Source organism: Gekko japonicus, unplaced genomic scaffold, assembly GCF_001447785.1.
Source record: "Gekko japonicus isolate JY-2015 unplaced genomic scaffold, Gekko_japonicus_V1.1 scaffold365, whole genome shotgun sequence".
NCBI classification, from domain to species: Eukaryota; Metazoa; Chordata; class Lepidosauria; order Squamata; family Gekkonidae; genus Gekko; species Gekko japonicus.
In genome coordinates this window covers 589,724-604,770 of record NW_015162488.1, presented here as the reverse complement: position 1 = coordinate 604,770, position 15,047 = coordinate 589,724, and positions in this window count along the sequence as shown.

Here is a 15,047-nt window from a genome sequence, read left to right as displayed (position 1 = left end):
GTACAGATAAGAGTGGGCTGTGCACTCGGTAAAAGGATGTGAAACAGCACTCAGTTGAGATCAGATATAATTTTGAATGGAAATAATGATAAATGACAGAGTAATGTAGGATGATGATAAAATGTCTTCTGGAAAATTGTGTATGGGCCTTCCAGGATCAGTGGCTTCAAAACAGTTATTTTCTATCAGCTGGCTGCTGGTTACCCATAGCAGGAAATGCCCCAAGTGTTAAAAAATGCATACTAAGCAGTGGGTGGGGAACTGAGGGACGTTGGGTGGATTGATAGGTGAATCTCTAACAAAAAAATAATCACGCCTTATCCTTACTACAATGTTAGTGAGAATGCTCATGCATTAGCAATCCAGAACTGGAAGACCTGGGGACTGATTATCCAGAATATTGGACAGAGTATTATGGTTGACAGAGTTAGCTCTGTAGTGGCAGGAACGGCTCTAGGATGTGGATGAGTCTTCCTAACTTGTCCTGTTCTGACCAGCCTAGCCACATACCATGATGCCCATGTGATTGTTTTATAAAAGGCCTCTGTGTAGCTCTTACTTCTGTGATGCCGTAGAGTCTACCCTCTGAAGCTGCCATTTTGTCCAGGGAAATGGATCTCGTTAGTCTGGAGATCAGTTGTAACCCTGGAAGAACTCCAGGCCCCACCCGGAGCTTGGCAACTTTACATTCAGCCCAGAAACAGTTCTCACACAGGGTGAGTTGTTTGTCCCATGAGCTAGTTCATAACTTTGCCATTTATCTGATTAAGTTGATTGGTGCAGTAGACTGGTTATTGCTGTGATATGGTAACCTGTGATGCTGACAGTGAAGTCTGAAGCAACCCAATCAGATAGGTAGGATGACAGGCACGGTTAATTTCCATATCAGCATCTTGCCCCTTGTACAAAATTATTAAGGGACCAAAATATTGCTCATTGTTTTGAGTTTGCACCTTCTTTTCCCTCCAGCCTAACCACTCTAGGGCAGTTTCCCCAGTAGGGTTTAATGTGTAACCTTCTGAGTTTTTAAGAGATAGATTTAAGAGACATGGTACCTTGAAGCACAGCCCTCTGGAGTATGCCCTATAGTTCTTGACTTGGAGGTACCTAGCAGGTTTGTTATAGAACAGTTCCTTATACAGCTGCATTTCTGAGTTTCACTGCTTTATGAGGCAGGATTAAAGCCCCAATGTTCCAAATTCAGTGTTCTACAGAAGGGCATGATGTAAATAAATGAATATAAAGAAAATGCCCTCTAGCACTGGATTTGAAGGAACCTTACAACCTCATTACTATGCAGCCATTTCTCCATCCCTGTTTAGATGTGAATGAAAACACATGGGAAGCCACTTACACCTGCACTGTGGTTCTATGGCGACACGAAGGTACGTACTACAGCATTTCGAGCAGGGCGGGGAGGGATCCCATTCATATTTTCCATCTTCATACTTTTCTGCAGGTGTAGGAAGAAATCTCTTTTATGAGAACAGCTCTGCTTTGGTGCTCTTGAAATTGACATGGGGCCCACCTGCCTGACTGTTAAAGGTAATCATTTGTTATACTTTAAAGAACTTTCATTCTTCATACCTTAAAAGAATTCTTTAATTGTTGACACTGGCCAATAAAACAAACAAAACTAAAAGTCGCTCTACATCCTTGACTGTTAAAGGTAATCATTTGTTATAAGTCAGATACTTTAAAGAACTTTCATTCTTCATAACTTAAAAGAGTTCTTTAATTGTTGACACTGGTCAATAACACAAACAAAACTAAAAGTCGCTCTACATCTACAAACAGAAAGCAAGCCCTGCAAGCTACAGCATTTCACAAGATACCTCTGCTTCTGTTTTTAATACTTTAACACTTAGTTTTAAAAGAGCAGATACTAGATTTACCACCAAGACATAAAGTTATGTCGTTTGACTTTAGAAACAGAGAGCTGGTAAGGACCTCAAGAGTCATCTAGTCCAACCCCCTGCACAATGCAGGAAATTCACACACACAAAAAACGCATTTCCCCTTGCTCTATGCCCAGAGGAAGGCAAAAAACCTCCAGGATCCCTCTTCAATCTGGCCTGGAGGAAGATTCCTTCCTGACCCCAAAGTGGTGATCAGCATTACCCTGGACATGTAGGAATGAAAGAGAAACCACATTCACAATTTTTTTAAAAAAGATAATAAAATGCATTTTCTCAAATGTTGACCCTCTTTATCATGCCAGATACTGACAGGTCATGGGATCTATAGGAGCCACCACTGGATCAGCCTGGGTGCTGAAATCTTGTAAGGAACACATTAATGAGTCCCTGGTGTACATCTGAAATCAATCACTGACTCAGGGTGCCTTTCTCCTGTCACTGAAGAGGTGTTTATACATCTGTTACTTTAAAAAAATCACTAGAGAAGAATGATGTGGCCAATTATTGTCTGGTCTGATTTTGGTGAAAGTTGACTCTGAGAGGAGTTGCAGAACAGCTCCAAGTCTTCCTGCTCTAGACCCCTTCTAATCTGGTTTCAGGTCAGGCTATGGGATGGAGACAGTGCTGGTAGCTTTGGTTAATGATCTCAGTTTGAGTACACACAAAGGCCATGCCTCTTTGGTAGTCTTCTTGGATTTGCCAGCAGCCTTTGACGGTGAGGACCATGCCATCTTGTTAACACTTTTAGAAGTAACTATCAAGGGATATGCTTTCCATTTGTTTACATTATTTCTTATGGACCAAACTCACAGGCTCTCTGTTGGGGACCAGTTGGCATCAGTGTGAGTCTTGTCAGGCAGGGTTCTGCAAGGTTCAGTCTTATCCCTAATGCTTTTTAATCTCTATGTAAAGCCTTCAGGGGGATAGGGAATGGTATAGTATAGGCCAATCTCATCAGATCTCAGAAGCTAAGCAGCGTTGGTACTTGAACAGGAGATCACCAAGGAAGACTTTGCAGAGGAAGGCAACAGTAAGCCACCTCACTTGCCTTGAAAACCCTATGGGGTCACCATAAACTGAATGCAGTTTGATGGGACACACACAAATCCTTTAGGAGAAATCATGCACAGTGTTGGAGTTAGTTTCCATCAGTATGCTCTATATTTCTTTATCCAAATCACATGGTGATGACATAGAGGTCATGAGCCACTCGCCTGATGGCTATGGTTAAATGACTAAAGATAACTAAGGCCAGGAGTGGGGGAGTACGGAAAAGAGGAGGGGGCTGTGTTGTTTGTTTTTAAACAAAGTGTGTGCATGCGCCGTTGGGTGCTTGTGCGCATCCCATGGAGACTTGGAAAAAAACCTTTTCGCGACGGGACATGGGCAGACGCCAGATGCCACGACCTACCACCGGAAACGCGATCAGACGCCTGCTCTTGCCCAGCGGTTTCTAGTTTTTTAAGCCGCATCTTCGGCGGGAAGCCTCAGGTGAGCCACGGGAGCTCTACGCTTCCCAGATGTTGCGGTGTGATCGCGCCCGGAAAATCCGCCTATCTTCCATCTCAGTAGCGTGGCTAATGCTCCGTGTGACCGCAGCCTAAGTGTTGCTTCCTACATAAGGATGAACAAGTTTAAACTGAATCCTGAAAAGATGGCAGTGCTGCTGTTTGGGAAAGCTGAGGTCTTGAAGAAAATTGTGTTTCCCCACATTTGATGGGGTTCAGCTGTCCCTCACTGATTCAGCTAAGTCTAGGGCTTATACTGGACCCAGCATTATTGCTAGAGAAGCAAGTTAATGCAGCTGTCAAACAGAACGAAACAAAAACCCTTTCTTCCGTCTTAACCCAGAGGATGGTTCTTACCCTGATCCAGCCAGTTTGGCCAGATGGATCCATGTTATGCTAACTCTGAGGTTATATAAATGTATATATAAAGTAAATAAAAAGTCTCAGAAAATCTATTGTGGTATTTTGGGAATGTGCTAACATGCTACATAACTGTAAAAACTGATTTGCAGAGATTCCTGCAAGCATTCTTCAGCTTTCAGATTATATCAGTTAAATTCTGACTTGTTCGGGGGTCAAATACTGAGCTGTAGCAGATTCAAAAGGCTATTTGTTAGATCTGCAACGCCAGTCTAAGAAGATTTTGCATGATGCTTGATTACCTGATGGATTAAACATTTTTATTGGTGTCCACTAGATGGCAGAAAACATCATCAGTTCTGCTCCTTTGACTGAACTCAAAGGACTATTACTGCTACTGGATTGCAGCTGTATGTATGAAGCTGCCTCACCCTCAGTCAGGTCCTTGGCCTATTGTCTATTCTAAATGGCAATCATGCTCCAGGATGTCTTTCATATCACCAGTTTCCTCATCCTTCTAACTGTAGATACCAGAAATTCAACCTGGGACAGTAGAAATGCAAAGAAGCTGCTCTCTCATTGAACCGTGGGCCAGGAAGTTCCTGTTCCTTCTCTTCTCTGGTTCTGAAATTCTGCCAAGGATTTCTGACAAACTCTCTAGCCATAAGATGCAGACACCTAGCATGCACATGGGCACACACACACACATACCGTAAGGTAAACTTCCTATTGCTAAATTCTGCACTTGTCAATACAATCTGTGCTTTGTCTAAACTTGTACAGAGGCATGCAAAACATACAGACTGCCTTGGTCCACCACTTGGTCCACCCTTTGCAATGTTAGCATTGTTCATTTGCTATGGTGTTGTGTTCTTACATAGACCATGCATGCGGTTGGGTCCGCACGTGGACATGTGAACAGCCTAAGCTTCGCTCTCAAGACAAGAGACCGCACGGATCCTAAAATGCACCTATCGGGCAGTCAGGATCTGAGAGTTAACCTATGGGATTTGGGGTGCACTGTAAATAATCCTATCATGGGTGTGGGTGTGTGCTTGGGTGTGGTTTAGAATGGAGATTTAAGCAGGCCTCCGGTCCTGCTCTCATTGTCTGTATCCGAGCTGAATTACAATAAACTCATGAGTTGATTACACTACCTCATGTCTGAACCCAGTCAGAGGATATAGATCCTGGGAAACGGTGGTAAGCCTCTTTTCTGACCTACATGAAAACTCATTTCAGGAAGGTCTGATCAGTCAGAGGTCCCATGACATCTTCCCCATGATGTGTGTTTTATAAAATGGGTATAGTTACTCCAAACACTTTCAGGTAGAAACAGGAACAGACACTTAATTAAGTGCTCAGGATATGTCATTCAACCCTGTGCTAGGCCTGCCTCGAATGTTATTGTTATGAAACCACAGTCACATTTTCCTCAGACAGTAGCTAAAGCTTAAATAAATACAGGAAAGGTTTTAGTTTGGTATAATGCTATAAGTTTTACTCAAAGGGACAAAAGAAGCCAGCGCTGGCATTTCCACTGAAAAGGGATGAAGTTTCCCACTAGTAGAAATCACTGGTTTAAAACGATACCAGACAAAGATGCGATTAGATGCCAAAGGTAGGCCACATTAACGCAGGAAGGCTGGAATGAGATTTTAAATTGGCTTTCCTGTATAACTATCAGTTAGGTTTGCCAGCGGCCAGGTAGGGGCTGGAGATCTTCTGGAATTACAACTGATCTCTAGACTGCAGAGAGATCAGTTCCCTTGGAGAAAATGGCTGCTTTGCAGGGCAGACTCTACAGCATCATATCCCTGCCGAGGTTCCTCCCCTCCCCAAACTCTGTCCTCCCTAGGCTCCACCTCCAAATCTCCAGGAATTCCCCAACACGGAGTTGGCAACCCTACCACCAGTTCATTCAAAAATACAGATGGTTTGCCTTTCTGCTTTTCATAGGTGCATACCAACAGCAGTACAGGGTCTGAAAAGCCCTATAAATAGCATGTGTGAATTTGGACTTTGACTTAAAAAAAACTGATTTCAAACTTGTTCTCCTTTTGAGCCCATGGATCTGGTTCTTAATTTTTTGGAAAAAGAATGGCAGGGCTCAGAAAGGACCTGAAAGGACCACTCTCTGGTACTGAACCTCATTCCCCCAATCTCCTCCCATTTCTGCTTATTAATGATGAGGAGAATGTACCTTGCACATGCTATTGGTCTTTCCTCTCCGTTTATGTTCCATACATTCTGGGCTTCAGCCTGGCATTAAAAACAGGTCCTAGAATTAACACCTGGCACCAGTTAATCCCTCCCTGCAGCCCTTCTTCCTAGATCCACAAGATAACAAACCTACGTCTGCAGCAGAAAGCACAAGAATCAGATCCTGAATTAGTATAAAGAAAACGTTAGTGTGGTGGTAACATTAGACCAAACAATGTAATATCTACTGTACTTCATTTTTCTTTGAATACATTTTAAAGTGTTTTGAATTCTTGAAGAAAAGTTCTGTGTAACTGAAAAGCCCATTTCCAAGATTTTGGACATGAACCAATCCACCACATTTATTTTCTAATGCTGTGTTCCATAAACTGACTGTAACCAAAAACCAGACTACACATTATGCAGAAAATCCATGATGTGATCACCAAACTTGTTAAAAAATGTCCTTAAAAGCACCTAGTGAGGAGGATTTCAAATGCAGTGAAAGCACTGGTGCTAGGTGAAGAGGGTCGTTAAGTATGGTGTTTGTGACCAGTCTAGTATTTTAATCCAGGCCAGTGTTTTCAATCAGCCTCATTCACTGGCCTGGATTCAGCATGGGCAAGAACAGAGAAAAAGAAAAGTTGTTATTATTGTAGCTCCAATCAAAGGAAGAGCCTGACTAATTATTAACCCATGCTCCTGAAAAACCATACAACTTCCTTCCTTATTCTGATGCCTAGCATTAAGGATATAACAACCCCCTCCTCCCTCCTGTACTTCCAAAGTTGCTGTTGCTTCCATGAAAGGAGTAGGTGAGGAATGCATTCTTGCATACACAACTCACTATTTGGGATTTTTTAACTCGGTGGGATTGAGTAGACATCATAGGATCACACTTCAAGCTATTATATTTAACGTCTTGTCTATCAAAAAGAAGTCCACGGGTGCGGTCACACATGCCAGATAAAATGGGGAGAAAGCAAGGCTATTTCCCCCCGGATGAATTTGACCCACAGTTGCACTATCACACCTCCCTTTGAAGCTGCGGGAGCAGTCCGTCAGACACAACTGCAGATGAGTTGGAGTTTTTTTTCTCTGTTGTTTGTTTCCCATGCGCTTAAACGAGGAATCGATGAATCACACCTCCTCACTGAGGGCTCCCTATGGAGTTTGTGATGATGCGCATACTGCAAAGGGGGGGGGACAACGGCACGGAGTCGAGATGACCTATCAGACCATCCCGACGGCATGAGAGTGCGCTGGAGTGATCAGACATGGGAAAGTCCATCCGTGGCCCATCACAACCCATTTACTACTGGATTTCCCCCGGTGTCTTTTAACTCTGCTTCTGCAGCAGAGCAGAATGGGTTGCCGACAGCTGCGAGGCACTTCCCAGATGTTGTTTTCTGATTGCGCCCTTTAAATCCACCTGGCATTTGCACCTACGTTGGGTCTAATTGTGTGTATGATTGCAGCCCATGAAAGATTATGCTACCATAAGGTGTCACAAGACTCTTGCTGTGACAGATGAACACAGTTTTCCCCCTGGAATTTGTCTTTCAGGGTTCTTGCCTTTCAAAAGCTACAAGCATCATAAAAGACACTGTGATGGAAGACTTTCCTAAGGAAGTGGCAGTGCTGATTCAGTAGGATGTGCTTTTTCCTTCCACTCACTATGAAACAATGGGTCTTCAGAGTGTTTGTTAACCTTTTCATTATATCTACCTGGTACCTTTTTATCCTGTCTATCCTCCAGGGAACCAAAAGAACATAATAGTCCTGATGGATCTGACCAGTGGTCCATCTAGTCCAGCATCCTGACTCACGCAGCAATCAACCATTTCCTCTGGAGGTCCAACAACAGGGCATAGAGGCTGAGGCCTTCCCCTGATGTTGCCTCCTGGCACTGGTATTCAGAGGTTTACTGACTCTGAACATGGAGGTTTCCTTTAGTCACAATAGCTAGTAGCCACTGCTAGATCTATCCTCCATGAATTCTTCCTACCACATTTAACCCTCACAGCAGTCCTGTAAGGTTCACACAAGAGAGTGGCTGGTCCAAGTTCACCATGTGATTTTGATACCTAAATAGAAATTTGAAGTTGGTTCTCCCAGGCCTTAGTCTAACACTCTAAGAACTCTGACATGTTGCATAATGTACTCTCGATGCACTATAGCAATCATTTGCAACTGGATTTTCCTGTGGCATCAGACTGGCGCAATATGGAGACAACGCTTTCCCCATTCGTAGTTCATTTAGCCACACCTTTTTTTTTTTCACACTACCTATCTGAATACATAAATAAAGGAAATAGGTAAGAGGGTATCAGAAAAACTGGAATAAATATCTCAGGAAAACTACCTTGTCATTTCAGAACTTCATTTTCTATCTCCTTTCATTGTTCCAAGTAATTTACAGAAAAATAACTAAATAATATTGATACTGTTAATGTCCAATATCCATACTGTTAATGTCCATACTCAGATCTTTGCAGAGGTTTGACTACTTTCACTTCTGCTATAACAGGGGCAAACTGGCCCATTAAGCTACTTGGAAATTCAAGGGGAGGGGATGTCCCTGGAGGGTCTTTGGTAGACAGGAGCAAATGAAGCTAAACTCTAGCACCATGGGCTGCTCAGCCTGAATCTAACTAATGGCAGCACAGGAAGAGGTAGGATTGCCAACTCAAGATTAGGAAATTCCTGAAGACTTGGGGGTGGAAGGTGGGGATGGCAGGATTTGGAGAGGGGAGGGACCTCATACTGCCATAGCATCCACCCTCCAAAGTAGCCATTTTCTCCTGGAGAACTGATCTCTGGAGTCTTTCTGGGAGTAATTCTGGGAGACCTCCAGGCCCCACCTGGAGGTTGACAACATTAGGAAGAGGCAGTTGGCAAGCCCATACCTGTCACCACCACTGTCTGAGTCACCTAAGACTCACTCAGCTGGGCTTTTTACTGGACCACTTTAATGTGTCATTTGCCTCCTCTTGTACAACCATCGTCCCCACAACTATTGTTCCTGTTCCTCCTTTCCTTGCAGCTCCCATGGTTGTGACCCCTCCTAGGCCAGACTGAGACTCAGGAACAGATCCTCAGAGGATGAGCAGGATGATCTAGAGACCACCCTGGGGGAAGACCAAGAGGCTCAGGGAAAATCCGGCACCAGTGGACACCTTCCATACCCAGTGCCTCGTCCAGACCCAGAGCCCCTAGATCCCAAGGCCTCAGTTGAAGGACCTGCCTCTGAAGGCTGCCTCAGGCTCAGACAATTCTGCCAACATGCCTGACTCCAGGGCAGCCAGCCCCCTGCCTTTTAGGGACAGATTCCAGCCTATCAGTCCCCCAGTTCCTCCTCCCACCAAAGAGGAATGACAGAGATGGTGGGCCCACAAGGAGGCAAGTCAGCAATGATGAAGCACCAGGGTGACGGCCCATGTTCTAGCTACTAAACCAGACAGCCACCTATGCACATACAGTGCCTTGCAGGGTTAGGGCTCAGTCAAGCCCTGCTTCTCATGATATACACACAATACATATGTGTTCTTATATCTCATAACTTTTGCAGAAAGTTTACCAAGTAGTCAGGAAAAGTACAGGATTTTTAAAATCTTGGTCTGACAATTAATGTAGCTGAAGGAAAAAAATTATCACTTTTTAAATCTCGCTTGAGCAGCTAACAAGCATTATCAGAAATAGCCTGTGTATGAGCTCATAAAATCATTTTGAGAATCAATCACTTATCTACAGCATCATCAGATGATAATGTTATAATGATTTATCTAAGCTAGTGGCTTGTCACCTTATCTATAAAAAGCATCACAAAGAGAATTGATCAGGTTTTCTGTGAAAGGATGGTCATAAAGATGTAGGGGAGATTTGTGTGTATGTGTTGGACTTCCAAAGCTTTCTGAAGCATTCTGAGATAGTCATTTGACATCTGAGTTGCCTTAAAGCTCATATATATAATTAAGTTTGAGATATGTTAGATCTGATTTTCCTTGCACATATTTTTTCAGTGCTTTTAGGGTTAATTTGTACTTGTTGCTATCTCTCATCCTACCTCATAAAAAGAGTTCTTTTCTCAGTAGAAGATCATTAACTCATTGAATGTTTCTGTCTGATTTGTCGATGTAAGGTTAAATACAGAGCTCTCTTATAAATATTGTACTATTGCAGATAAAGTTGTCCTTATAGCGTGTCTTATCTATGTAGATCCTTTTGAGGTTTCAGAGGCTGCTTAGCTTAAGAAAATAATTTTCATTCATGCTGACTGATAAAGGCTTCTTAATAGGATATGTGATAATTATCTCATTACACCCTGGCCAGGTGATGCCTAGGAACAGTTGGGGCCTCGCTTCCCAGGATATTAAAGCTGTCAGTTAAACAGAGAGCTTTGCTGATTTAACCAGTTTGTATAGCTAGCATGTTTCTGTGTAACATGTACTCAGCACCTAGGTACTGAGATGGCAACCCTGATCTCAGTGCTCTTTAGAAGACTGGACATGGTCTCCAGCTACTGCCCCTTGCTTCTGTTCTGATTATGATCTGTACATCATAATCTAGGCCACCACTTTTTTCCTCTTCCTCAGTGGTCCCATTGCTGCTGCCTCCATCCTCCCGCCCTTCCCCCCAACCTCCATCTCCACAGTCTCTTCTCTTTCCATGAGCCTCCTGTCATGGTTGCAACTACTTCTTTCTCCCTTCTTTCATCATTGGCACTCTTTTGTCCCCTCAGTTCTGCCATCACTCCTTGTCCTTTCTTCTGCCAAACTCCCCCAATGCCACATCTTTTCCTCACCCAGATTGCCACCTCTGCAATATTTACTGGGGTCGCTAGGCAACCCCCAATGGTGGCCGAGATCTTGCAATGCTATATTACAAGATCTCTTTAATTTATCTCAGAACCTGTGGGTTCTCTTAAGTTTTCAAACTCCCCCCTTGGAGGATTTTTTGGTCTGCCTGGGGGAGCCATACTGAGCATTAGATATCTGATAAAGCATATATTTGACAGAAAAAGGGCATTGCTGTATCAACATTTCCCCCTTTCTGTGCCAAAATAACCAAATAACCTCTCAGAATTCCCATGACTACTGACCACAAGAAGTTTAACCAAGCACAGTGAGTGTTTATGAGGCTTAAGAGATCAGCTAAATTCCTCAAAATGTATGACTTTATAAGGCCTTATACTTTTTTTTTATTCACAGGGTCTCAATGAGTCATGAGACGTGTATTTCCCACAGTTATAAAACATTTTCCACATTCCAATATATATAAGGACATAAGAATCTATTATTATTATTATTATTATTATTATTATTATTATTATTATTATTATTATTTACAAAATAAAAATTAGATGCAATAACCTTGCAAGGAGGACGCTTAGCATCCAGAATAAGATGAAATGAGAAGACAACAGACACTAACGTGTTTGCTGGGAGTAAAATCTTTTGTATGATAAGACAAAAGTAATGTTTCTTAATTATGGATGTTTCCAGAATGGGTCTTGGTTATTAGGAAATGGCTTTGGGTACTTGGGTTGGCAACCTCCAGGTTGTGCCTGGAGATCTCCCGGGATTACAACTGATATCCAAGTGACAGAGAGCAGATCACCTGGAGACAACAGCTGCTTTGGAAGGTGGACTGTATGGCATTGTCCTTACCCTCCCCAACCCCTTCCCTCCTCAGGCTCCACCCCCAAGTGGATTTGGCAACCCTTCTTTATTGGGGTACCCATTAGAACTTGGAGTAAACGACCCTTTCAGCTGAGAGGGAGGTGGAGATTTGCCTCCCTGTGTGAAGGAGAATGGGCAGTACCAGAGTGAGAAGCAGGGGGACACTGCTGTGGGTTGGCTGAAGCCCCTTTGTGGGGGACAGGATCCTTTCTTGAGATCTGCTGCCCTGCAGAAGGACCTCCTTATCTCCACCTGTGCTCTATTTTTATAATTGTAAATGAAGCAAATTATAGAAAAATACCACAGATATCTAGGGCTCCTTTCTCTAAAGGGAACCAGCCCAAGACTGCTCCCACAAAGAGACAATTCTCTGTATTTCTTCTCTGCATTTTCCTGGCTTCTACCTCACACACTGGTTGCCATTCCCCCCTGCACCATTGGAGGGCTTTGTAAAAAGCTTTTAAATTTGGTAATAGATATTACATTATAATGAAATAACAGTTTATTGCAATAAAGTACTAGCTTTGAGTGTTCATTTTTTAAAAATAGTACTTTCTAGTCCATTTCACTACAAAGTTTGGTGTAGTGGTTAAATGCACAGACTCTAATCTGGGAGAACCGGATTTGATTCCCCACTCCTCCACTTGCAGCTGTTGGATGACCTTGGGCAAGCCATAGTTCTGTCAGAGCTATTCTCTCATGAGCAGTCCTCAAAAGAGCTCTCTCAGCCCCACCAACCTCACAGGGTGTCTGTTGTAGGGAAGGGAAGGGAAAGAAGACTGCTCTGAGACTCTGAGTGAAGGGCGGGTTATAAATCCGATCTCCTCCTCCTCCTCTTCTTCTGGGAAACCTGTACTTTTTTTTACTGTAACTCTGAAATGAAAAGAGCTAGATATTTACTTTTTAAAAAATATAGATTTTTTTAAAGACCAAGAAATGCCCTACAGTGCCATGGGGAAATAGTAGCTATGGGAGCTGAGGGGTGCATAACGGTATTCCAGATGCTTTTTTTTTTTTTTTACTAACTCTAAAATGAAAAGAGCTAGATATTTACTTTTTTTAAAAAAATAGTTTTTTTTTTAAAGGCCAAGAAATGCCCTACAGTGCCACGGGGAAATAGTAGCTATGGGGGCTGAGGGGTGCATAACGGTATTCCAGATGAAGCTATATTGTACTGAGTTAGATTACTGGTCCATCAAGATCAGTACTATCTAACTCAGACTGGCAATAGCTCTCTGTTGGAAAAGGAAATGTCTGGTGTAGGGGGCAACAAGAAGACAATTAGACAGGATAGTGAGGTCAGCACCTTCTCTTTTTAAGTGTCATTCCTTGTCTGTCTCCAGATTGCTGCTCTCAGGGCAAATCCCCCCCTTCTTCTCCAAAGTGCCACACTCAGTCGTACCCTCTCTCGTAGCTAGAGATGTAGGAACCTATCTCTGTCTCTCTTCTTTCCTATCAAGTCTGTTCATTCCTAGATAAATCTTTATCTCCTCTTTAATCAAGTTGTGCACTGTTGCTGTGTTAATTACTCTGCCAACACTGTCTAGGGTCTCAGGCAGTGGTATTTTATATCACTTACTATCTGATCCTCTTAAACTGGAAATGCTAGTGGTTGAATCTGGGACCCCCTGCACACCAAGCAGATGCTCTGCCACTGAGCTACAGTCCCTCCCTATCCACCTGGTGCCCAAAGGTGTTTTGACTGCAGTCTTTTAAAAAAGCCAAGTTTGGGAAAGGTCATAGCACATTCTGTGGCTCCAGCTCCTCCCTCCAGGCGGTCCATTGGGGTCGGCATCCATTCTTGGTGTCCAGGGCAGGTCTTCTTAGCTCGGCAGTCTCCTGGCGCGGGGCCCATATCAGTCCCGGCTTGGCTGTCCATATCCAGCTCCACTGCGCCTGCGCCTCTACGTCACCGCGCTCCTCCGCGACTCTACTTCCGCCTCCACTGTCGTTGGGTCTTGCCACATGCTGTTGCTTTTCTGGCCACCAGGGATCGCCGCACTGCACCATTGTTCCACCGCTACTGCCGCCACCGCTAATGTTCCCACCACATTCTCGCACGGAGGAGGGTGCCCCTTACCCTCTAAGGGCAGGTACCCATTTATCGCCTACTCAGACTGGCAGGAGCTCTCCAGAGTCTCAGGCAGAGGTCTTTCATATCACCTACTACCAATCCTTTCAGTTGGAGATGCTGCCGGGGATTGAACCTGGGATCCTCTGCATGCCAAGCAGATGCTCTGCCACTGAGCTACAGTCCCTCCCTATCCACCTGGTGCCCAAAGGTGTTTTGACTGCAGTCTTTTAAAAAAGCCAAGTTTGGGAAAGGTCATAGCACAAGAAGGGAGAAATGCAGAAGCAGGATTATCAGAGGACAATGTTATGTGGGTGCTTCTGAAAATAGCCCTGCTGTGAGGAAGCCAAAGTGGAGTAAAACATTCATGTAGAAACTGACTAGGTAAGTAATGCCATGGAATTTCTCACTGTTTTGGGGAAGTGGGGAGTGAAAAAAAAATATGTATAAGCTGATTTCCAAGGCTGCATCACAGGTTAACATTATTCTTTAGTGTAACAAAGAGAACTGTGTGTATGTTAGGGCAACTTGGCATAAGCTCCTAGAGGAAAGGGCAAAAAGAAAATGAAATCTCCCCACTAATGGGAAGTTTCTTGGGTTGCAGGATACAGTGCATCTCTGTGTAATATATACTTCTCTTTACGTGTACTTCTCCTTTCAGGCTGACATACATGTTGCTAGTTGAATTTTAATAAGTGGTTTGATGCTGTGAGTTTGTTTACTAGTTCAGAAGCACTCGTTCCTAAATAAGAAAGTATCAGAGAGCAGCTGCAATTGTCACAAGCACATGCAAAATGCTGGGTTGCAAAATACAGCTGGAGAGCTAATGTAGCAATGGCCTATTTGCCATGTGTTCTTTCAGCCAGCAACTCAATAATCTAGAGTCAAGTGAAAAGCTGTGGAGGAGAGGCAGTTTTCCCCCACACTAAGTTTTTGTGGTCAGTTTGTGAACATAGATCCCCTCTGAGGACTAAAATAATATTCACGTGAACATGTGTATAGAGATCACCCCTGGAGGGCCACATGCAGTACAATATTGTAAAGAAGAAGAAAGAAGCAAGGCGATGCTAGATTTGAGGTTCTGGCACATGTAGCAGGAGTTCTGGTCAATGGCAGTTTCCTAACACATCCTTTCTACTGTTACCTGGGATATCTGTTCAGTGTATACAAAGTGATTACTACTATATGCAATATCATTATTATGTGATGTAGTGATCAGCTTCAGGGACAAAAAGAGGGGGGGGGAAACTGAACCTAGAAACCTGGGATCAAGAACCTGAAAAGGTTAGTCAAATAGAAAAGATGG